At 46.5% G+C, this 26771-nt stretch overlaps 1 pseudogene; it reads left to right on the top strand.

Annotated features, from left to right (window-relative positions):
- The window catches only part of LOC123492629, a 69607-nt pseudogene that overhangs the window by 4406 nt on the left and 38430 nt on the right, over nt 1-26771 (top strand).

Genomic DNA, 26771 nt, shown 5'->3' with positions numbered 1-26771 from the left:
AGCAAACAACACAATACAGAGAAAGGATCTGTACATGACAGTCAACAGTAAACAACACAATACAGAGAAAGGGTCTGTACATGACTGTCAAGGACGGGCGTAGGTGTGGTGATCTGGGCTATCCTGTCATCCTGTCCGCGGACGCGCTCCTCCCATGACTCGGTCGCTGCTGCTGCTCCTGCTGATTCCATGAGTGGTGTGTAGTTCTGTCAAGGACGGGCGTAGGTGTGGTGTGGAATCAATTGCAGGATGCAGATGCAAGTCCAAAAAACACTTTAATAAAGTCCACAGAAAATAACGGCTACAAACAGAGCCGGTCGAACAAGGAAAAATAAACGCACTCAGCGTAAAAGTACAACAAACGCACAACGTGCGGACTCTCTAATAACATAGAACACAAACTGACTGGCAACACCTGCTGACATCGAACAACTACACACAACCACAAGACAGAAACAACGAGAACTTAAAGGACACATAATCAAGACGAAATGAGCAACAGGTGTAACAAATCAGACCAAACCAAACACACACAGAAACAACGAACGGTGGCAGCTAGTACTCCGGGGACAACGACCGCCGAAGCCTGCCCGAACAAGGAGAAGGAGCAGCCTCGGCCGAAACCGTGACAGTACCCCTCCCTTGACGCGCGGCTCCAGCCATGCGCCGACCCCGGCCTCGGGGACGACCAGGAGGACGCGGAGCAGGGCGCGTGGGATGACCACGATGGAACTCAGTCAGAAGAGACGGGTCTAAGATATCTCTCCTCGGCACCCAGCACCGCTCCTCCGGACCGTACCCCTCCCACTCCACAAGATATTGGAGACCCCCCATCCGGCGTCTCGAATCCAGGATGGACCGAACTGTGTACGCCGGAGCCCCCTCGATGTCCAGCGGGGGCGGAGGAGTCTCTGCTATCTCACACTCCTGGAGTGGACCAGCTACCACCGGCCTGAGGAGAGACACATGGAACGAGGGGTTAATATTCTTATACTCAATAGGAAGTTGTAATCTGTAACACACCTCGTTCAACCTCCTCAGGACTTTAAAAGGCCCCACAAACTGCCGACCCAGCTTCCGGCAGGGCAGGCGGAGGGGCAGGTTTCTGGTCGAGAGCCAGACTCGATCTCTCGGTGCGTACACCGGTCCCTCACTGCGGTGGAGATCGGCGCTCGCCTTGTGTCGACGGATGGCCCGCTGCAGATGTACGTGAGCAGCGTTCCACGTCTCCTCCAAGCGCCGCACCCACTCATCCACCGCAGGGGCCTCGATCTGGCTCTGATGCCAAGGTGCCAGAGCCGGCTGGTAACCTAATACACATTGGAAAGGAGTGAGTCTGGTGGAAGAGTGGCGAAGGGAGTTCTGGGCCATCTCGGCCCAGGGAACATACCTCGCCCACTCCTCCGGCCGGCCCTGGCAATACGACCTCAGAAACCTACCCACATCCTGGTTTACTCGTTCAACCTGCCCATTGCTCTCCGGGTGGTACCCCGAGGTAAGGCTCACCGAGACCCCAAAGCGTTCCATGAACGCTCTCCAGACTCGAGAGGTAAACTGGGGGCCTCGATCAGACACTATATCCTCGGGTACCCCGTAATGCCGGAAGACGTGAGTGAATAGTGCCTCAGCGGTCTGTAGGGCAGTGGGAAGACCCACTGGTGGTATTTCCCTGGGAGAGGGGAAGGTCAGTAACGAAATCCACCGAGAGGTGAGACCAGGGTCGTTGTGGAACGGGCAGGGGTTGTAACTTACCCCTGGGCAAATGTCTGGGTGCCTTACACTGGGCACATACTGAACAGGAGGAAACATAAACCCTCACATCCCTGGCTAACGTTGGCCACCAGTACTTAGTGCTAAGGCAGTGCACCGTCCGGCCAATTCCTGGATGTCCAGAGGAGGGTGACGTGTGAGCCCAATATATAAGTCGATCCCGAACCTCGAACGGCACGTACGTCCGACCCACAGGACACTGTGGAGGGCTAGGATCGGTACGCAACGCCCGCTCGATTTCAGAATCGACCTCCCACACCACCGGTGCCACCAGGCAAGACAGCGGGAGTATGGGCGTGGGCTCAACGGACCTCTCCTCCGTGTCATACCGCCGGGACAGAGCATCTGCCTTACCATTCTGGGACCCAGGGATGTACGTGATCTTAAAAACGAACCGGGCCAGAAACATATTCCACCTAGCCTGGCGAGGGTTCAGTCTCCTAGCTGCCCGGATGTACTCCAGGTTTCGGTGGTCTGTCAAAATGAGGAAAGGGTGTTGAGCCCCCTCTAGCCAATGCCTCCACACCTTTAGGGCCTGGACCACGGCTAGCAGCTCCCTGTCCCCCACGTCATAATTTCGCTACGCCGGACTGAGCTTTTTAGAGTAAAAAGCACAGGGGCGGAGTTTCAGGGGCGTGCCAGATCGTTGCGAGCACGGCCCCTATACCGGCTTCAGACGCGTCTACCTCGACCTGGAATGGGAGTGCGGGATCCGGATGCGCCAACACCGGCGCCGAGGTAAACAGGTCCTTCAGTCTCCTAAAAGCCCTATCCGCCTCAGCAGACCACTGCAAGCGCACCGGACCTCCCTTTAGTAGAGACGTGATGGGAGCTGCCACCTGTCCAAAACCCCGGATAAACCTCCTGTAGTAATTCGCAAAACCCAAGAACCGCTGCACCTCTTTAACAGTAGTTGGAGTTTGCCAATTACGCACGGCCGACACACGGTCAACCTCCATCTTAACCCCTGACGCAGACAACTGATAACCCAAAAAGGAGACAGACTCCTGGAAAAACAGACATTTCTCTGCCTTGACATACAGATCATGCTCCAACAATCTCCTCAATACTCGGCGCACCAGGGCTACATCCTCGGCTCGGGTAGAAGAATACACTAGAATGTCGTCAATGTACACGACCACTCCCTGCCCCTGCATATCCCGGAAGATCTCATCTACGAAGGATTGGAAGACTGAAGGAGCATTCATTAACCCGTATGGCATGACGAGATACTCGTAATGACCCGAGGTGGTACTAAATGCTGTCTTCCATTCGTCTCCCTCCCTAATACGCACCAAGTTGTATGCGCTCCTGAGATCCAATTTTGTGAAGAAACGCGCCCCGTGTAAAGACTCCATCATAGTCGCAATCAGAGGGAGTGGATAACTGTATTTCACAGTAATCTGATTGAGACTGCGGTAATCAATACACGGGCGCAAACCTCCATCCTTTTTCTTCACAAAAAAGAAACTCGAGGACGCAGGGGAAGTGGAGGGCCGTATGTATCCCTGTCTCAGAGACTCGGCTATGTAAGTCTCCATAGCTCTCTTCTCCTCTTGAGACAGAGGATACACATGGCTCCGCGAAGCGCAGCTCCTACCTGGAGGTCTATCGCACAATCCCCCTGTCTATGTGGTGGCAATTGCGTCGCCTTCGCTTTACTAAACACAATTGCTAAATCATCATACTCGGGGGGAATGTGCAATGGCGGCAGTTGGTTTGGACTTTCCACCGAGGTCGCCCCTACGGAAACGCCCAGACATCGCCCTACACACTGGACAGACCACTCCTTGAGAGCCCTCTGTTGCCACTAAATAGAGGGATTATGAGTAATCAACCAGGGAAGCCCCAGCACCACCGGATACGCAGGAGAGTCTATAAGATATAGCTGAATAGTCTCCTCATGACCCTCCTGCGTCCCCATCCTAAGTGGAGCTGTGACCTCCCTAATCAACCCCGATCCCAACGGATGGCTATCTAAAGCATGTACAGGGAAGGGACTACTGACCGGAAGGAGGGGAATCCCTAACTCAGCACAAAATCGCCGATCTATAAAATTCCCAGCTGCGCCTGAATCTACTAGCGCCTTATGCTGGGAATGAGGTGCAACCTGTGGGAAGCAAACAGGTATGGTTAGGTGATCAACAGAGAGCTCTGGGTAAGTGGGGCGCCTACTCACCTGGAAGGACTCCCAGAGCGTGGCCTGCCGTCTCTCCCCTAGGAGACCCCCCCAGCACCTGGCCGCAGTGTGTCCTCCACGGCCACAGTAGGTACAGGGGTTGGTTCCCCTGGGGCTCCTTCTCCTCTCCTCTCTAGCGCCAGCACCCCCGAGCTCCATAGGACTAGGCTCGGAGGTGCTGGAGGGTGGAATGGACGACCCCCACTCAGGACGTCCGCGTGTGGCCAACTGGGTGTTGAGGCGAATGGCCATGTCAACTAACTGGTCAAACGTGAGGGTGGTGTCCCTGCAGGCCAACTCACGACGGACGTCCTCCCGTAGGCTGCAGCGGAAGTGGTCTATGAGGGCCCGCTCATTCCACCCTGCGTCTGCCGCTAGAGTCCGGAACTCCAGTGCAAAATCCTGTGCGCTCCTCTTCCCCTGTCGGAGGTAGAATAGACGTTCTCCCGCCACCTTCCCCTCAGGTGGATGGTCAAATACAGCCCTGAAGCGACGGGAGAACTCCGCATAGGTGATCGTCGCGGGGTCTATTCTCCTCCATTCGGCATTGGCCCACTCCAACGCCTTGCCGGTGAGACAGGAGATGAGGGCGGAAACGCTCTCGTGTCCCGAGGGCACCGGGTGTACGGTGGCGAGGTAGAGTTCTACTTGTAGGAGGAAACCTTGACACCCGGCAGCGGTACCATCATACGCCCTCGGGAGCGAGAGCCGAATCCCACTGGGTTCCGGAGCGTGGACTAAGGGACTGACCGGTGCTGGTGGTACTGTGGGAGGAGGCGTGGGTGCCCAACTGGTCTCCAGGCGATGCAGGGTATTCATTACTCCTTGTAATGCGTTGGTGATCTGGGCTATCCTGTCATCCTGTCCGCGGACGCGCTCCTCCCATGACTCGGTCGCTGCTGCTGCTCCTGCTGATTCCATGAGTGGTGTGTAGTTCTGTCAAGGACGGGCGTAGGTGTGGTGTGGAATCAATTGCAGGATGCAGATGCAAGTCCAAAAAACACTTTAATAAAGTCCACAGAAAATAACGGCTACAAACAGAGCCGGTCGAACAAGGAAAAATAAACGCACTCAGCGTAAAAGTACAACAAACGCACAACGTGCGGACTCTCTAATAACATAGAACACAAACTGACTGGCAACACCTGCTGACATCGAACAACTACACACAACCACAAGACAGAAACAACGAGAACTTAAAGGACACATAATCAAGACGAAATGAGCAACAGGTGTAACAAATCAGACCAAACCAAACACACACAGAAACAACGAACGGTGGCAGCTAGTACTCCGGGGACGACGACCGCCGAAGCCTGCCCGAACAAGGAGAAGGAGCAGCCTCGGCCGAAACCGTGACAATGACAGTCAACAGCAAACATAACAATACAGAGCAAAGCATGACAGTGGGGTTGTATTACTGTATGTAAAGTAAGTAAGTAAGCAGCCCATAGGGCAGGAGTATAGATATCCCAATATATTACTAGAGAGACTATGTCATAAACCCTCAACGTTCCAGAATGGTATGAAAAGCCATTGTGGTCAGGGAGAAATCCAAAGCAGTCTAATAGGCCCTTTTCACGATGACGTCATCTAACTTCCGCCTTTCCGCGTAGCAGGTTAACTTCACTTCCGTTCGCCCGTAACCTGAGACTTCTCAACGAAAATACAACTGTTGACCACTAACTAGCAAGCTAGCACAATCCTTTTCAAAATGTGTGTTTCAGTACATAGGAGATATACAGTATATGACAAGTTAATTTGCAGTTAAAGAAAAAAATGTCAAAGGTTCACCTTCCACATTTACCTTAACACTATTTACACATAAAATTCTGCCTTATGTTTTATAACTTAAGAAGACATCCATGTAGATGTTATAATAGAAATGATCAAGCTTCTGTCGCATTGAGTGGATAATCTCCTCATCCCTAAAGATTCTCTCAACTGTGAAGTCAGTGCGGGTATCTGTAATGAAGTCACACCACTGAAGTCCGCTTAAGGCGAGTTGGCCTTGAACCTGATAGTAGTATTTGTGGCTCTTCTTAAGGCAGGCCTGGCCTTTAACTGTGATCAGGTGTTTAACTTGGGTAACATTTTCAACATCGCAACTCTTAACCTCAGCAAGACCAAATGGTGGTGCTTCTGTTGGGCAGAAGACTTTAGCATCCGGGCTGGCTGCAAGGTGAGTGAATCAGGGTGGATGATGACCCCGCATTGTTTCAGAGAGACATCACAAAAATCAGAATATTGCCTCAGTATCTCAGGTTCCAGATCCAACCCTCTTCTCATAGCAGCTGTCTGAGGAGTTCCTCTCAGAATGCGGGTTGCCAAAGCCTTGGCAGACAACTCCCCCACGAACATGGCATATTTCACGGAATCTGCTGGCTGTCAGTCGGGGTTTGCGTACCTGGCTCCACAGCTGGCATTCTGACTGCATTCTTGTTTCTGCTTCAATAGCAGCAGACATCTCCTCTGACACAATCAGGCTGTCCAAATGACATTGTTGTATGTAGTTGGGCTCAAAATCAATGGGAAATGTAAAGTTGTAACCTTCAATAGGCAACTGAGGAAACTCACTGGCACCAGGGTGTTTAATAATATCTCTACTTAATTCTAGAGGGCACTGGTAAGAAAGCACAGACCCAAATGGCACAGGGCCAAATTTAGAGTCCACCAAATTAAGGCCCTCAAGCCCGTGCAGCAATTTGCAAATCCCTGGTTGTGGACGGATGTCTTTCAGTTTCTCAGCACTGGCCATGACGTGAGGATCCGGAATAGGCCCTGGCATGAAAGTGAGATATGTCAAGTTTAGATTTCATTAAATGCCACCTTATCTTTTTCACTAAAAAGACAACCACACTCATCCAGTCTCGTACATGCTTCTAATACAAATAAAAAAATATCCACTGAAAGTCTATATAAAAAGTAACAAATAATAATCACTTTTATGTTTGTATTATTTTAGAAATGCACTAAAGTCTTTGTGCTCTAGTACAGGCGGGGGGCTCATTCAGACTCACCATCATAGGCTCGGTACAGTGTGCACTTCACACCAGCTCTGACACTTGTTTTTTTCTTAGCCGCTGGTTTACACACCGCCATATCATTGGTGGCCTCTGGTACAATTCCCTGTGATATAATAATGATGAACAATACATTGTCAAAAGTCAATACAAACTGCAAAGTTCTGCATCAGTGTAACAAATAATGTCTGACCTGTGTCCTAGGCCGGTGCCAGGTCTGCAGTGCGCTGGTGCATGACAGAGGCAATGGCACTGTCTTAAAGCCCATGGTAACATAGTGAGCACTTTGAAAAAGAAGTGCTACTATGTGATTACATAGTGCTTTCCCAGCAGAGCAGGAACATGACATGTGATTGAGTACCACAGGAACCTCTGCAGAGTCTAGTGTAACCTGTTCATAGAGACATAACAATTAGTGCTGTACTTACAAAACATTTTTTCTGCGTTTCATTATAAACTACTGTACACAATTTTCAAAACCCAATTTCTTTTTTTAATTAAGAAAAATTGGCTGTTCTGAAACCTTTGACAAGTAGTGCCAACACTTATCGAAAATTTGAACATTTTGAGTTATCACAGAATCTTTCCCAGTCTTTATTGCCGTCAACAACCCACATCGGTTTGTAAGAATTTCGTTGTGTATTAAGTTTAATGATACAAAATCAGAGCTCAGACTGAGAAACAAACTGATCCACAGTGGAACTTTGTGGAATCATTCTTATTAAATCTGCAACCGCAGCAAAACACAACAAAAAGAAAACTTATCTATCTTAACCTATCTTATCATAATGTTAGAGAACTGTTTATCTGAGAAACCTGAAGCCGATGAGCCTCCTCATTTTTCTTCATGGACCTGTAACATCGCCCTCTCACTGTCACCTCACCGTTAACTACACTTGAGACTGTTTCAATACAGTGATTGGGAGAAAGGGCGCAGCATTAGCCATTAATACATTACTGACTCTTATCTTACGGTCGATACAAACAGCAGTAATATTAAAAAGAGGCTGCAAAACAGAAACTCGTCAGCTCATAACCTTCGCTAGCATAGGGCTAATTTAAGCTAAATAAAGATAAACACGTACCTTCATAATCAAACAGGTAACCTTCAACGAAGAACTTGTAGCCTTTATCAAGCTTCGATCTTGAAGTAAGGGACCACTTGTCAGCAAGTCGTTCTACGTCGTTAAGTCGTATTGGTGGCAGATGTGAAAGGGACTGGGTGAACTCCATAATGATGTGCTACTAGCTAAGCGTTCCTAAGCGACACCGGATGTAAACATAACCTGCATCGCGGCAGAACGGAAGTTGTCTGACGTCACGTGAAAAAGGCCTATTGGAATGAATGGCAGTAGAGGCATAATCCAGATTTGACTTCTGCAGGAAGATACAAATAAAACATGTGCTATATCAGACATTGTGTAATAGAATGATTGTTAACCTAAAATATTCTCATATATTTATAAATACAGTTGATACAGGTGTTATAGACATGTTCTGTATAAATAGCCTCTAAAATATATGTCAACAGACCATAACTGTCTCAATGTTTGTTTTCTTGGAAAGCTGGTGTAATAAACGTTGCTATAATATCAAACAGTGTCAGTACTTTGTTGCATTTACAACTTCTCTAAGTCCTAACAGCTAATGATTTCAGCCAGTGTCTGGCTGTGGATTGACTGCGTCATTTGTATGGAATGTTGGCATATTGACAGTTAATTTGAACAATTATTGGAATCATTCCACTTAAACTGACTGGCTAGCTAGCTAATAAACTGTGCAGAAAATCTTCAAATTGTTTGTTTTCCACAGTATCATATCTCAGAACACAGTGTATGTAGCCTGCTGTATACTTAGCTAAGTGTTTCTGACTTGAGTGAAACAGCAACATCTATAATGCATATGCAGGGTCATCATATACGTTTCTTATAGTGAGAGAGTAGCAGTTAGTCAGGAGACCTTCACTTATACTATTAGTGTGATGAACACACCAACTCCCAACTCTTACTACTACGACTGCTACTGGACTATACTTCAATACTAATAATAGTCTATACTATTATTACTAGTGCTACAGTGGTACACTTATATACCATTTACTTGTATGCATCAGTAAATCAAATCAAATGTTATTAGTCACATTCTTCATAAACAACAGGTGTAGACTAACAGAGAGAAAGAAAATAGAGAAATAATAAAAAAGTAAAACAGAGAATAATAAAAGTAATGGTAACACTTTACTTGACACCTAGCATCATAACACTTTATGACACGATCATAACTATGTCATAATATGTCACAACAGCTGACATAACTTGTCATAACCTGTCATAATATGGTCCTAACACTGTCATGACACATATATTTAGACCTGTTGTGACATGTATCTCGTTATTTTATGGCTGGTTATGACACCTACATAAGAGTGTCAAAACCCACAAGACCTACCACACAAGGCAAAACATGCCATTACACCATAGCCTACTTGTCAACAGTATTTGTTATATGACATTTTCTGAAATTGACCATGTTTAATTATCATTGTAATTGCGCATACATTTATGTCAGACATGCACCTACCCCAATGCTCTGTTGCTGATGACTGGGATGAGTGCAGGAGCAGATGTTTAGTGTGTTAACACACTCTTGGCAGTTTGTTGTAACCAAGTATTGGTGCTAAACTGTGTGTTAATGGATGCTAGCATGCTAGTTAGCTATGGCGTCATAGCTAGGCATCGTGGGTTGTTGTGGGTAGTTACTGTAGGTTGGCAGTGTCTTCGGCCGTGCCGGCTGTAGCACGAAGCGAGCTAACTAGCCGTTTTTCGAACAGAGTCAGAGTCAACACAGTAGCCATTGTGTGCCGGGTGTAGCACGAAGCTAGCTAGCTAGCCGTTCTCCAAACAAAGTCAACACAGTGGCCATTGCTAGCTACCCAACACGACCAGCTAACTGTACTGTAGTAGCTAAATACAATATACTTGTCCTAGCTAGCCAACGTTTAATCATTGCTGCGTCATGAAAGGAACTTGACACAGACACGAATGATCTGTTTAGTGTGTTAACTCACTATTGGTGGTTTGTTGTGACCAAGTGTTGGTGCTAAACTGTGTGTTACTGGATGCTAGCATGCTAGTTAGCTAGTTAACACACTATTGGTGGTTTGTTGTGACCAAGTGTTGGTGCTAAACTGTGTGTTATTGTTATTGGATGCTATCATGCTAGTTAGCTATGGTGTCATAGTTAGCTAGCTGAATAAAGTGGGTTGAGTCTATTCCTTTAAACATTGAACCGCTGTGGTTCACAACAATTCTGATTTCTAAAGGTGGAAGTTGGGAGAGTTTTTGTTCGGGTGGTTCAGTGAAACAATTTTAGTTTCTGAGGTAGAAGTTTTTGGTGAGGGAGGCCCTGCTCTCTCCTCTCCCAGATGCTTAGCTCATTTCATTCCGATCTCCTCTGCATTTTTGTAGCCATTTGCTACAGCCTGTCAACTATGCCTCTGCCTATCCCTGTTCTCTCCTCTCTGCACAGGCTACACAAACGCACCACACCGCGTGGCTGCTGCCTCTCTAACCTGGTGGTCCCTGCACGCACCCCCACACCTGGAGTTCCAGGTCTCAGGCAGCCTCTGGAACTGCCGTTCTGCTGCCAACAAAGCTGACTTCATCCCAGCCTATGCCAACCTCCAGTCCCTCGACTTCCTGGCGCTGACGGAAACATGGATTACCACTGAAAACACTGCTACTCCTACTGCTCTCTCCTCGTCTGACCATGTGTTCTCGCATACCCCGAGAGCATCTGGTCAGAGGGGTGGTGGTACAGGAATCCTCATCTCTCCCAAGTGGACATTCTCAATTGTTCCCCTAACCCATCTGTCTATCTCCTCATTTGAATTCCATGCTGTCACAGTCACTAGCCCATTTATGCTTAATATCCTTGTCATCTATCGCCCTCCAGGTTCCCTTGGAGAGTTCATCAATGAGCTTGATGCCTTGATAAGTTCCTTTCCTGAGGATGGCTCACCCCTCACAGTTTTGGGGGATTTCAACCTCCCTATGTCCACATTTGACTCATTTCTCTCTGCCTCCTTCTTTCCACTCCTCTCCTCTTTTGACCTCACCCTCTCACCGTCCCCCTACTCACAAGGCAGGCAATACGCTTGACCTCATCTTCACTAGATGCTGCTCCTCTACTAATCTCACTGCAACTCCCCTCCATGTCTCCGACCACTACTTTGTTTCCTTTTCTCTCTCGCTCTCCTCCCACACTACTCACTCTGCCCCTACACAGATGGTAATGCGCCGCCGCAACCTTCGCTCTCTCTCTCCCACTACTCTCTCCTCTTCCATCCTATCATCTCTTCCCTCTGCTCAATCCTTCTCCCTCCAATCTCCTGATTCTGCCTCCTCAACCCTCCTCTCCTCCCCTTTCTGCATCCTTTGACTCTCTGTGTCCCCTATCCTCCCGGCCGGCTCGGTCCTCCCCTCCAGCTCCGTGGCTTGATGACTCATTGCGAGCTCACAGAACAGAGCTCCGGGCAGCGGAGCGGAAATGGAAGAAAACTAAACTCCCTGCCGACCTGGCATCTTTTCACTCCCTCCTCTCTAAATTTTCTTCATCTGTTTCTGCTGCTAAGGCCACCTTCTACCACTCTAAATTCCAAGCATCTGCCTCTAACCCTAGGGAAGCTCTTTGCCACATTTTCCTCCCTCCTGAATCCTCCCCCCTCCTCTCTCTCTGTGGATGACTTCGTCAACCACTTTGAAAAGAAGGTTGACGACATCCGATCCTCGTTTGTTAAGTCTAATGACACTGCTGGTCCTGCTCACACTGCCCTACCCTATGCTTTGACTTCTTTCTCCCCTCTCTCTCCAGATAAAATCCTGCGACTTGTGACTGCAGGCCGCCCAACAACCTGCCCGCTTGACCCCATCCCCTCCTCTCTTCTCCAGACCATCTCCGGTGACCTTCTCCCCTACCTCACCTCGCTGATCAACTCATCCTTGACCGCTGGCCATGTCCCTTCCGTCTTCAAGAGAGCGAGAGTTGCTCCCCCTTCTCAAAAAACCAACACTCGACCCCACTGATGTCAACAACTACAGACCAGTATCCCTTCTTTCTTTTCTTTCCAAAACTATTGAGCGTGCCGTCTTTAGCCAACTCTCTTGCTATCTCTCTCAGAATGACCTTCTTGATCCAAACCAATCAGGTTTCAGGACTGGTCATTCAACTGAGACTGCTCTTCTCTGTGTCACGGAGGCTCTCCGCACTGCTAAAGCTAACTCTCTCTCCTCTGCTCTTGTCCTTCTAGACCTGTCTGCTGCCTTTGATACTGTGAACCATCAGATCCTCCTCTCCACCCTCTCCGAGCTGGGCATCTCCGGCGCGGCTCACTCCTGGATTGCGTCCTACCTGACCGGTCGCTCCTACCAAGTGGCGTGGCGAGAAGCTGTCTCCGCACCACGTGCTCTCACCACTGGTGTCCCCCAGGGCTCAGTTCTAGGCCCTCTCCTTTTCTCCCTATACACCAAGTCACTTGGCTCTGTCATATCCTCACACGGCCTCTCCTATCATTGCTACGCTGACGATACACAACTAATCTTCTCCTTTCCCCCTTCTGATAACCAGGTGGCGAATCGCATCTCTGCATGTCTGGCAGACATATCAGTATGGTGACGGATCACCACCTCAAGCTGAACCCTGGCAAGACGGAGCTGCTCTTCCTCCCGGGGAAGGACTGCCCGTTCCATGATCTCGCCATCACGGTTGACAACTCCGTTGTGTCCTCCTCCCAGAGTGCGAAGAGCCTTGGCGTGACCCTGGACAACACCCTGTCGTTCTCCGCTAACATCAAGGCGGTGACCCGCTCCTGCAGGTTCATGCTCTACAACATTCGAGAGTACGACCCTGCCTCACACAGGAAGCGGCACAGGTCCTAATACAGGCACTTGTCATCTCCCGTCTGGATTACTGCAACTCGCTGTTGGCTGGCCTCCCTGCATGTGCCATTAAACCCCTACAACTCATCCAGAATGCCGCAGCCCGTCTGGTGTTCAACCTTCCCAAGTTCTCTCACGTCACCCCCTCCTCCGCACACTCCACTGGCTTCCAGTTGAAGCTCGCATCCGTTACAAGACCATGGTGCTTGCCTTTGGAGCAGCGAGGGGAACGGCACCTCTGTACCTTCGGGCTCTGATCAGTCCCTACACCCAAACGAGGGCATTGCGTTCATCCACCTCTGGCCTGCTGGCTCCCCTTCCTCTGCGGAAGCATAGTTCCCGCTCAGCCCAGTCAAAACTGTTCGCTGCTCTGGCACCCCAATGGTGGAACAAGCTCCCCTCACGACGCCAGGACAGCGGAGTCACTCACCACCTTCCGGAGACATTTGAAACCCCACCTCTTTAAGGAATACCTGGGATAGGATAAAGCAATCCTTCTACCCCCCCCACACACACAGCGGAGTCGCTCACCACCTTCCGGAGACATTTGAAACCCCACCTCTTTAAGGAATACCTGGGATAGGATAAAGTAATCCTTCTACCCCCCCTTCCCAAAAAATTGTAAAGTGGTTATCCCACTGGCTATAGGGTGAATGCATCAATTTGTGAGTCGCTCTGGACTAGAGCGTCTGCTAAATGACGTAAATGTGCCCTTGAGCAAGGCACTTAACCCTAATTGCTCCTGTAAGTCGCTCTGGATAAGAGCGTCTGCTAAATGACTTAAATGTAAATGTAAATGTAAATTTCAGGAGCAGGACAAGACACTCTGACTGATGACTGGCAGACTATCTGGCTAAGCCTATCTGGCTTATATTTTTATGATGGTCATAACGCTTCTTGACATTGTCATAACGTGTATTTTCTTAGTTTGTTAGTAAAGTGACACAGGATGATGATAATGGTTCATAACAGTGTCATGAAGTGTATTTTCAACATGTTATTCAAAATACAATGAAAATTGAAATTTCTTGGCAGGGAAAAAACACATTTGAATAAATATAGGTTTTGACACTCTTATGTAGTTGTCATAACCAGCCACAAAAAGAACGCAATATATGTCACAACAGATGTAAATATATGGGTCATGACAGCGTTATGACATATTATGACATGGTTATGATCGTGTTATAACGTGTCATGACACTAGGTGTCAAGTAAAGTGTTACCAAAGTAATAATAGATGCACAGTGAGTAATGATGACTTGGATATATACACGGGGTACCAGTACCGAGTCGATGTGCAGGGGTATGAGGTAATTGAGGTAGATACGTACATATAACTATACTCTTAGAAAAAAACATGCTATCTAGAGCCTTAAATGGTTATTCGGCTGTCCCCATAGGAGGACACTTTGAAGAACCCTTTTTGGTTCCAGGTAGAACCCTTTTGGGTTCCATGTAGAACCCTTTCTACAGAGGGTTCTACATGAAACCCAAAAGGGTTCTACCTGGAACCAAAAAGGGTTCTGCCTGGAACCAAAAAGGGCTCTCCTATGGGGACAGCCGAAGAACCCTTTTGTAACCCTTTTTTCTAAGAGTGTAGGAATAAAGTGAGTAGGCAACAGGATAGACAATAAACAGTAGCAGCTGGATCAGTTGAAATGTGTATGGGTTTGTTTACTTTATTATGTAGGGGTTTTCCTATTCTAAGTGTTGCGTTCCAAATGCCACCCTATTCCCTATTTTGTGCACTACTTTTCACCAGGGCTCATAAGGCCATTTGGGAGGCACTTTGTGAGCCCAGAACAATCTCAGTGCAGATCTCCGTTAGTGTAGTTACTGTAAGTTCATGGTCTCCATGACCTCAAATCCCAGGGGAAGGAGCTTTGGTGTGTGTGTGTCCGTGCACATGTGTGCACATGTGTATATTAATGCGTGTCTTTGTTTGCACGTACATGTGTGTTTACAGTGTGTGCAGTCTAAATATCAGGAGTCTGATTAAGCCCTATTCAGGAGGCTCTAGCAGCAACATGCTGCTGTTTTCAGGGAAGAAAATATCTCTTATCTCTGCTTCGACCATTGCCTCAGCAGATTCTCAGAACACTTATGACACACACAAGCATGCAAGCATGCATGCACGGACACACACACACACGCACGCTCACACACACACACACACACACACACACACACACACACACACACACACACACACATACACACACACACACACACACACACGCACGCATGCAGACACACACATATACACGTACACATACACACACACACACACAGACAGACTTCCTAATTGAATTTTCGAATTGCCTTGCAGAGTGTCCCTCTCCATTAGCCTGTGTGCCGGCTGGGAGGAGTGTGTGTGAGAGTGTGTTAGCAGCACACACACAAGCAGCACACACACACACTCTAACGGCCATGCCCCAGAGATACTCCTACCAGAGGAGGAAAGCCAGCACGGCAGCAGCTCGGAGGATGGAGAGGCGAGGCAGGGACTCTGGGAAGAGCAACACCACCAACGCTAGCCACAGCCACCGCCACCGCTCCAAGAAGCTAGCCATGCTCTCCAGGTATGGAATCTGTTCGTAGCACACCGCTCTTCAGGCTGCTTGGTTTAGTCAAAGCCAATGTGCGGAGGCCTTGCTGGGAGCATAATGGATTTTTGGTTGGAATACGAGGTAGCAACGATATGCCTTTTCCTTTTCCCGTTAATTCTTCTTCTTCTTCTTCTTCTTCTTCTTCTTCTTCTTCTTCTTCTTCTTCTTCTTCTTCTTCTTCTTCTTCTTCTTCTTTTTCTTTTCTTCTTCTTCTTCTTCTTCTTCTTCTTCTTCTTCTTCTTCTTCTTCTTCTTCTTCTTCTTCTTCTTCTTCTTCTTCTTCTTCTTCTTCTTCTTCTTCTTCTTCTTCTTCTTCCTTCCAGGTCTCTGATCCTCTGTCACTCCAGGGCCAGTGATGACTGCCCCAGCCCCGAAGAGAGACAGCCAGGGGAGGGCTGGGAGGGAGACGGGGGCTTGGGGAGAGACGGGGAGGGGGACAGAGAGGGGGAAAGGTACCGGAAGAAGATACAGGAAGGACCCCAGGAGAGTGGAGGAACTATGCAGGCATCTACACAGCCACCCGTAGAGGCCACCAACACACTCAGGGCTACAGGAGAACACAAGAGGAATATGAGGAGGTCCTTCAGTATCAAGGTATGAATGGGGATCATTTGCTTATAACATTATGGAGTTGTGTTTGGACATTTCAATGATATATTACATCATAATGTGGTGCCAAGCCAACAGGGTTGCTGTTTGCAAAGTGCTATTAACAATGTATGCCTCCTGGTCCTGAATTATGACTGTTCTGCACAGTGCTATCTTTGCATTGGTTGTTTTTATCAATACATTTGAAAACCATTTTTTATGCACATAATCATTGTTAATGCACGTTATACACACTATTACTTAACTAAGAGAACTATGATAAGAAGTTTTAATGAATCTGGAAAAACTAAAAAGATGTGTGTTTATGTCAGTCCAGTCCCTCAGGCAGTGTATTGGTCAGACATGTAGATCCTTTCTCAGCTGACAGGCTGACAGCTAGGCATCAGGGTGGATTAGCATACCATGTTCAGGTACCATACATGTTGCATGTTAAGACTGTTACTGCTATTGCAAGAGTGAACAAGCTAAAGACTCCAGCCTTCAAAAGCATATGACTTACTTCTTGTTATGTGTGGTGGGTAGAGAGTCTTAGTTGCTCAAAAGGGGTCAGATCCTCACTTGAAACATGCATTGAAGACAATGGGAGATTTGTGGGGGAATGAATAATGCATGTTGATCTCAAGTTAGGACTTGTCTCAATATGAAAAGCATTTAGGATAAAACATATACAATACAGTATTGTATCTGAAGATTGAGTCCAGTGTATGAAGAACTCCTGGTACTACCCATAATATAGTCTGGAATGTGTTCCTCTAGTCATCTCTGTCTGGACTGGGTTCCTCTAGTCATCTTTGTCTGGACTGGGTTCCTCTAGTCATCTCTGTCTGGACTGGGTTTCTTGTGCAAATGCATAACAGCAATCACATGGCCTGTGTGTCAGAGGGCTGAGTGCTGCTCTTGGGCCTGTTTCACTCACACACAAAGAAAGTGTTTGTTGGGAACCAGGGGAGGGAGAGAGGTATTAGACCACATTGGAGGGAAAGACATGTTAACTAGCTAACACAAGGCTATGAGGACATTTCACTGATGTCATAGAGCCTCGGGACAATGTGGCCATGTTCAAATACTTAATAAATGCACCCTTCCTTCCTTCATCCCTCCCCTATTTGAGGTTATGGCTGGTCTGTTAGTCTTGTTCCTAGCTATGTGTTATAAGATAAAAGCATCACCTCTGTCAGTAGCTGTGAACTCACATGGCTGATTCTATTCAGGCCAATCTTCAGCCAGATTGATGTCAGGAAGTAATGTTCCGTAGCAGACTGATTCTGTTCAGGCTAACCTTCTGCCAGGTTGATGTCAGGAAGTAGTGTTCCGTAGCAGACTGATTCTGTTCAGGCCAACTTTCAGCCAGATTAATGTCAGGAAGTAGTGTTCCGTAGCAGACTGATTCTGTTCAGGCCAATCTTCAGCCAGATTAATGTCAGGAAGTAGTGTTTAGCGGCAGACTGATTATGTTCAGGCCAACCTTCAGCCAGATTAATGTCAGGAAGTAGTGTTCCGTAGCAGACTGACTCTGTTCAGGCTAATCTTCAGCCAGGTTGATGTCAGGAAGTAGTGTTCCGTAGCAGACTGATTCTGTTCAGGCCAACTTTCAGCGAGATTGATGTCAGCAAGTAGTGTTCCGTAGCAGACTGATTCTGTTCAGGTGAATGCACCAATTTGTAAGTCGCTCTGGATAAGAGCGTCTGCTAAATGACGTAAATGTAAATGTAATGTAAATGTTCAGGCCAACCTTCAGCCAGATTAATGTCAGGAAGTAGTGTTCCGTAGCACACTGATTCTGTTCAGGCCAACCTTCAGCCAGATTAATGTCAGGAAGTAGTGTTCCGTAGCAGACTGATTCTGTTCAGGCCAATCTTCAGCCAGATTGATGTCAGGAAGTAGTGTTTAGCGGCAGACTGATTATGTTCAGGCCAACCTTCAGCCAGATTGATGTCAGGAATTAATGTTCCGTAGCAGAACATAAATCAGAGTTCATGAATGAATGAATGCTAGTTATTTAATCACTAGGATAACATGAGGACTATGTCACAAGACAGTATGATCCTATGGACATTCAGAGAGAAACCCAAGGTTACCCTAAAGTTTATGAATGAACTCTATTCACCAAGGTTAGGTCGATTCCATGTCAACTCATTAAGAGTGAATTCGTTGATAGTGAAGCGGAAGGCTGTCATTTAAAAATTGTCATATAAAGATCCTACCGTTGATTATGACAAGACACACCTGGTGGGTGAATCAGAGGAAAGAGCTTGTTAGTGTCCAACCGGTCACAAATTAATTGAGTTCACATAGAAAGAAAGGCTTGATTCCTTTTCAAACCCCTGAATTGGCCTAGGAGAAATGGAATTGAGCCCAATCCTGCTACTCTGAGCTGACAGAAGGCTATGTCACAGGACAGTCAATAACAGACATTCAGATACATGCAAAAATACCATGAGGGAAACAAACAGTGAGTTGACGTTCACTGTGTTTTACATTGTTTTATGTTCATATCATGTGCCATGTTAGAACGTGTGTTTAATACCTCTGGGTTGTTGTTGTTTATATTCAGATAGAGATATATAATGGAACAAGGGGAGACATTGAAAAGGATAGAGAGAGGGGGTTCCATGTGCTGCAGGTTACAGCTTTACCCACTAGCCCAGACTCAGGCACCCCACAGTTAGACTACAGCATTTCATCTCAAAAAATGTTCAACCGTAGTGGGTGTGGGGCAGTACCTTTACAATGGTTCCAAAAATGGCCCCTGCATTTCATAAGGACAATGTCATGTGAGATTTAAGTTAATCATATGGTTCTCTTTTAAAAGGAGCCTAAACACACTAGCAGTTCTCATAAAGGTAACTTATGCACGCTGTGGCACAGTTCATAGACCTATAAAAGCTCTACTACTCTGTTATTTGTTCTGAAGCTGTCAACCCATTAACTCAAGGTCTTGATTTGGTCATAAAGCCGTCTTTTAAAACCCTGCATAGAGGTGCCCTTGTGTTGGCTCTGCTGGACTGGACTGTACTGGTATAAGAAAAGGCCAGGGGAGCCATATGTATCTAACGTCTCAGAGTAGGAGAGCTGATTTAGGATCAGCTTTGCCTTTTAGATCACAATGAATAAGATATAATACAGACAGGGGTGACCTGATCCTAGATCAGCACTCCTACTCTGATGTGCTTGATACATATGCAGTTAGAGTTGTAGCTCTAGTCTAGGCAATGTGTTTCTTTGACCCCTCTGAAGATCCGTCCCCAACTTCCCTGGTTTTACTCTCTAAACAAACATATTTTATGCTATCATAGTCTATTGGAACCATCCATATGAACCACTAAAATCCAATCAAATCAGATGTTATTTGGCACATGCGCCGAATACAACAGGTGGAGACCTTACCATGAAATGTATTAACCAACAATGCAGTTCAACAAATAGAGTTAAGAAAATATTTACTAAATAAACTCAAGTTAGAAAAAAGAAAAAAGTAACACAATAAAATAACTATAACGAGGCTATATACAGGGGGTACCAGTACCGAGTCATTGTGCGGGGGTACAGGTTAGTCGAGGTAATTTGTACATGTAAGTAAGGGTAAAGTGAATCAATGTAAATAGTCTGGGTGGCCATTTGATTAATTATTCAGCAGTCTTATGGCTTGAGGGTAGAAGCTGTTAAGGAGCCTTTTGGACCTAGACTTGGCGCTCCGGTACCGCTTGCTGTGCAATAGCAGAGAGAACAGTCTATGACTTGGGTGACTGGAGTCTTTGACAATTTTTTGGGCCTTCCTCTGACACCGCCTAGTATATAGGTCCTGGATGTCAGGAAGCTTGGCCCCAGTGATGTACTGGGCCGTACGCACTATGGTCGGATGCCGAGCAGTTGCCATACCAGGCGGTGATGCAATCGGTCAGGATGCTCTTAATGGTGCAGCTGTATAACTTTTTGAGGATCTTGTGACCCATGCCAAATCTTTTCAGTCTCCTGAGTGGGGAAAAGGCGTTGTCGTGCCCTCTTCATGACTGTTTTGATGTGTTTGGACCATGATAGTTTGTTGGTGATATGGACACCAATTGCAGCTTCATCAACTGAGTGCTAGCCTTTTCGCATGCTTGTGTCGCTCCTTGACTTATAACACCCTTGTCTAATGAAGAAAACAAAGTTGAGCATGTTGTAACCTCATCTCTCCTGGGACTGTATTGGCACAGGAGAGTATTGCCCCTGCATAGAGGTCCCCTTGTGCTAACGCTCTGCTTGCCCTATTGGTGCAGGAGAGCAGTATCTGGAGGATGTGTGTAACGACGGGGGGCGGGCGAGGAGGGTCTGGGCCTGCAGACGGGCGATAGCAGCCACCAGACGGAGGACAAAGAGCCCAGTGTGGAGCGAGGGAGGAACGGAGGAGGGGAGGGACACAGGTAGCAAGCCATACAGATATAAGCAGACTGCTATAATGCTTTATTACTTCTTGTAAGCATGTCTGGGTCTTTATACTGTCTTCTTAAAGGGATACTTTGGGATTTTGTATGTCTCTGTGTCCAGTATGAAGGAAGTTGGGGGGACAGATAGCCTAGCTGTTAAGAGCGTTGGGACAATATCTGAAAGGTTGCTGGTTTGAATCCCCGAGCCGACTAGGTGAAAAATATGTCGATGTGTCCTTGAGCAAGGCACTTAACCCTAATTGCTCCTGTTAGTCGCTCTGGATAAGAGCATCTACTAAAAAGTTAGAGGTAGTTTTGCAAGCCAATGCTAACTAGCGTTAGCGCAATGACTGGAAGTCTATGGGTATCTACTAGCATGCTTCATACTGGACACAGAGACAAAAAAATTGTATCCACAAGTTTATCTGACTTTGGGGAAGTAGATAAAATCCTGAAGTATCCCTTTAAGGCTTATTATTATATGTTATGGCTTTCTATGTAATACATTTTGAACTGATTCAAAATGGCTGTTAGCATAGTGCATTATACCTGTCAGTTTATGGTTTTTCGAAGATGGCCTTGCCAAGGCTTGTGTACAACAGTTTGGGAAATGCATGCAGCAGATTCCCAAAGTGTAGTGGCTAATGTACCCACACTGCCAAACAACAGTGGCTATTTTTCTATGCTTAGTTCTCAGAGGAAAGCTTCAAAGCAATTTCCCTGAAGCTTCTGTCTAACTTTGTCTTTCTGCCTGCTTCTCCAGGAGCAGTTACCTTCAGAGTACAGACAAGCTTGCACCTTTTAACGGACAGTGTCTAAACGGCCATGCCAGGACAGAGGTGGAGAGGCAGGCCAAGAACGGCCATGCTGCCAGGACAGAGGGGGAGGGAGGGAGGCAGGCCGCCTGCAGGAACAGCCACATAACAGCCTACAGTGAGGTAGAACCACTCACATCCCACTCACATCCCACTTGTTCTGTTGCTGAAATGAAGAAAAAATATAAATGTTGGCACTTCATACCAGACCTGGGTTCAAATAGTATTTGTTTTACTTCAAATGGAGTGCCATGCAGTGGACGAGGTGTGCACTTGGGGACTATTCCATTTTTTCCATAGACAACTGCTATGTTTGCCATTCTAAATTGATACATCCCATAATTAGTTCAGTTGCGTCCCAAATGGCACCCTATTCCCTGTATAGTGCAGTACATTTACCAAAGTATTGACAATATAGGGAATAGGGTGCCATTTTGGACCCTCACTATAATACAGATTTGACACTCCACCTGTGTTACAGTAGGTCATTCTCCATCATCCCTCTAGCCACTAAGGCTGTGTGGGTCTGGCATTTCTTCACATGCTGTAGCCACATTCCCATCCTACATCCACGAGACACTGGTCCCAGCCAACACTGGTCCCAGATGAAATCTGTGGGGCAGAATATCTGCATTGCCTCAGAAATGATGTGAAATCAGAAATGGAATGAGTTCAAATTAAACCAAATAGTGCAACAAAACATTGCTAGCCACAGTCACTGCACTGTCAGTATGTGGGAAAAAGAGCTGCGTAGTGACATTGATGACATTAGATATGACATGCATTCTGCCTGTACGGGAGTGACAGTTCCAAATGATCAATCAATCAAATTGATGGGGGCCCATCCTCATTTGGCTGAACCGGGTAGAAAATAGTCTCAAAACAGAAATTGAATAGGAAGAGATTACTGACTTTGCTGTCAGCCATTTGGTGAAAAGGGAGAGAGAGAGAGAGATATTACATTTCCCATATCTCATGAATGGATATAGAGTGTGAGTCCTGGCTTAAGTGTTCATTCTACTTCTCCCACTGCTGTTGAAGCAGCTTTCACTCTACGTGGAAGGCCCTCTCACATCTTCCTCCCTCATCCAATTTGTAATCATTTTTCAGAGGTTGGACTGAGGATATGTTGACGCTGTCTCATGCTAGGTGACACTACATCTGACCAAGCCAAGTCCCTGTCTGTTTGAGATAATACAGAAGGGTATAAGGCAGAGACTCTCACACACACGCTCATGCACACTCACAGAGAGAGAGAGACACAGGATATGACAGAGAGAGAGAGAGAGAGAGAGAGAGACTGGCACACACACAGATAATGAGAGAGAGCGAGAGAGAGAGAGAGAGAGAGAGAGAGAGAGAGAGAGAGAGAGAGAGAGAGAGAGAGAGAGAGAGAGAGAGAGAGAGAGAGAGAGAGAGAGAGAGAGAGAGAGAGAGAGACTGGCACACACAGATAATGAGAGAGAGAGAGAGAGAGAGAGAGAGAGAGAGAGAGAGAGAGAGAGAGAGAGAGAGAGAGAGAGAGCGAGAGAGCGAGAGAGCGAGAGAGCGAGAGAGAGACTGGCACACACACAGATAATGAGAGAGAGAGAGAGAGAGCAAGTGAGAGAGAGAGAGAGCAAGTGAGAGAGTGAGAAAGAGAGAGAGAGTGATACAGACAGACAGAGAAGAAGAGAAGGGAGGGACAGACAAGTAGGAAAGAATGTCTAAAACATGTGACAACTTTGGACTCAGCTGATTGTGTTTTGAACACTGTTTCAGTCTCTCCTTCAAATCTTTCCCATAATACTCAGTCCTGCCTCTAGCAGAGAAATAGTATGCGTTGTTATGGAGACCAAATTGAAAACAGGAAATTCAATCATTCAAATCAGACTTCTCTAACTGAAGTGAGCAAGTGTTAAATATATTAACTAATATATTCCAGATATTAACTAAAAGGGCAATCAATATTTTAGTAGCTTATTAGTTCATTTTAATTCCATCAATCTCTTCCAAGCATTTAAATACTATATTCACACATTTTATTTGGAATAATTCTATATCTTACACAATCAGTATAAGTCCTAAAAACTATCTCCAATCATAGAAAGATTGAAGATTGACACATGTACACCATTGAATTCCATAACGATTAAACTTTCAGTCCTTTCTGTGTGTTTTTTGTAGGAAAGCTCAACATGTGAGCAGCAGCCCCACTCCCCTGAAGGTGTAACCCTGGCAGACCCCCTGAGCCTGGCAGACCCCATGGCAGTGGCCAACTACACAGAGACAGAACACACTGGGAACAACAACCACCTCAGGGTATCAATTAGGACTCTTCTAAGTCCTCTTGATAAACATTCACAGACTGTTTGGTTCAGTGTGTCTTCATTATCTTTAGGCTTTAACTTTGAAGATCATTGTTTGAACATCCATTTCCCTCCAAGAGTGGATGAATACCTGGGTTGAATTCAGTAGGGCACATCATTGTAAAATGTTTTGAAACGGAAAACAAAAATAACAGCCCAGGTAGTCCATCCTTAGTCTGGGTACCAATCTGTTTAGATAACATTCTACTCCACCAGGGTAGCACAGGACATGGAGTGGAATGTAAGCTAAACAGACTGGCACCCAGCCTAGTCCATGACCCTGTTTCAGTGTGTTTTCCTCCGTTTGGTGTCGAATGAACATGACCCTGGTATGTTGTGAGTTGTAGCTGGCAATCCCAGAGATGAATGAGGACAGAGGCTGGGACACAGAGAGGACAGGACACTGTCTTCAGGGACAGACGGTCTGCAAGAGGACCCGCTCCAACTCTACCAGTAACACACATGCACACACGCATGCACGCACGCACACACACACACACACACACACACACACACACACACCGATATGAGGCCTGAAAGGCAGTTGTCTTGAGTTTCCTGTGGTACATCATTAGATACTATTAAGTCATTTCCTTCCTGTCCTAGAAGAACATGAGGACATTATAATCTCTAAATGGATGTTGAGTTTGTCACATCCTGCACAGATGTTGTCTAAACTCTGGAAATGACTAAATGTAATGATGCTTGAAATTGACCTGGGTACGTTTTGTAAGTCACTTGTTTTTAGTTTTTTTACAAATTGCATTCCTTGCTGTATGAGCAACTAGTCTTTCCCTGTTTTGACCTGCTTTTATGATGAGTAACCAAGAGTCTTGTTATCGCCCAGAAAATGTCGTAGGCTTTAGCTCAATGGGCTAATGTGGTATTGAGGGAAGCAGATAACCCAAGTTCCATACAGTTGATCACAGTTGGTGTCTTGAGTTCTGCTTGGTCTCTGGATAGTATTGCATCACATGACATTGTATTGAGTCACATGACATTGTATTGAATCACATGACATTGTATTGAATTGTGCTCAGGTGTCCATCCATACTGGATCGGGAGACCTGGACACTATTATCCTGAAGACACCTGAGCTTTACCAGAGCAACACCCACGGAACCGCTGGTTTCTTTGGCAGCAGGAAGTCCCTGTCCCAGCAGCTGGAGTTTCCTCACAACCCCAACCAGGTGTGTGTGTGTGCCTGTCTGCCTACCTGCCTTGAGAGTTTCTGCACCTGCAAATGCTCTGATTACAATGAATCAAGATCGGTCCTGACTTATTACATTCGTGAGATTTCTACAGTAGCCGCCTTGTTATTTCAATTTGAGTTCTCATGATAAAAGTTTCTATTCAATGAAGTTCTTGGAAGGAGACTCTTTTACATTATGATCATTACATAATTCAATGATCCGCTCATACAGTGAGTGAGACGGAGAGAAGAGAAACGTCAGAACAATACGAAAAGAAGGGAGATTAAAAACAGGTGTAGAAAACACTTCCAAAAAGCATCTGGAATTAGTCAACTCAATTTGTCAGGCTTCTTCCTGCTTAGCAGAACTTGGACTCTAGAGCGAGCGAGGAAAAATGTGTGTGTGTGTGTGTGTGTGTGTGTGTGTGTGTGTGAAACCTGTGTGTGTGTGTGTGTGTGTGTGTGTGTGTGTGTGTGTGTGTGTGTGGAACCTGACTGAGGGTGTCTCCCGTCTGTCCCCCTCCTCCCCCTTCTCCACCCTCCACCCCACTCCTCCTCCCCCCTCCACAGCCCGTTCCCCGCCCCTCTCGCTCTCTTAGCTCCGCCCATCTGGTCCACTCCTGCAGTAACGTCCAAGCCTTCATCATCTGTAACATTGTGCTGATGAAGGGCCATGGCAAGGTAATTATGCAGCACGTTTGAACGTCTGCTCCAGGATCTTGAACGCAGCACGTGGTCCTGGGGCTAATTCATGATAAAGCATCATTGTTTGCTTCTACTACTGAGTAGCATCTAATCTTTACACATACTAGTGATAAGTTGTTGCTTTGGCCCTGAGTTTTCCCTGACCATATGACTTGATGGGAAAACTCTGGGTCCTAGTTACATTTAAGCCAGTCAGAGTACAATTGCAAAGACCACCCCTCAGTGCTATTGGCCGGGTTAATATTTTTCATTACCAGAAATGAAACTACAGATTACATCTTTAAAGGGGGTGAATACTCCTCCTTAAAGGTGCAATCTGTAGTTTCAAGTCTCTCCTAACTGTTGTGTTGTCCCATGCAGGGTCTGGGGTTCAGTATCGTGGGGGGCAGGGACAGCATGTATGGACCCATGGGTATCTACGTCAAGACCATCTTCCCTGGAGGGCCGCGGCTGCAGATGGCAGACTGCAGGAGGGTAAGAGGAGAAAGACAGAGAGGTAGCTCTGGGTCTTCCACTCAACCATTCTGAGTGATCACCTTCAACCAATGGTGAAGCATTTCTATCCTGATGGGAGTGGCCTCTTCCAGGATGACAATGCCCCCATCCACAGGGAACAACTGGTAACTGAATGGTTTGATGAGCATGAAAACGATGTAAACCATATGCTTTCGTTCAAATGTTATTAGTACAACAACAGAGTTGATCTCAGTCCAACACTAACTTACACTAAAGCATACACACACCCTGTAGCCCTCTTGGACTGCTGGACCAGTGACCACTGTCTTAGATCTATACAGTATGGCACAGAATGATCATTTAGTTTACTATATTATCATATTATTATCTGTATGGTGAGCAGCATGTTGGCTGACTGTGGTCCAACTCTCTCTCTCTATCTCTCTCTCTCTCTCTCTCTCTCTCTCTCTCTCTCTCTCTCTCTCTCTCTCTCTCTCTCTCTCTCTTTGTCTCTCTCTCTCTCTTTGTCTCTCTCTCTCTCTTTGTCTCTCTCTCTCTCTCTCTCAATTCAATTTCAATTCAAATGGCTTTATTGGCATGGGAAACATATGTTTACATTGCCAAAGCAAGTGAAATAGATCATGAAGGAAAGTGAAATAAACAATAAATATTAACAGTAAACATTACACTCACAAACGTTCCAAAGGAATAGACATTTCAA

Source organism: Coregonus clupeaformis, chromosome 15, assembly GCF_020615455.1.
Source record: "Coregonus clupeaformis isolate EN_2021a chromosome 15, ASM2061545v1, whole genome shotgun sequence".
Lineage (NCBI taxonomy): Eukaryota > Metazoa > Chordata > Actinopteri > Salmoniformes > Salmonidae > Coregonus > Coregonus clupeaformis.
The sequence above is the reverse complement of the archived record's forward strand: the minus strand, read 5'-3'. Positions and strand labels throughout refer to the sequence as shown.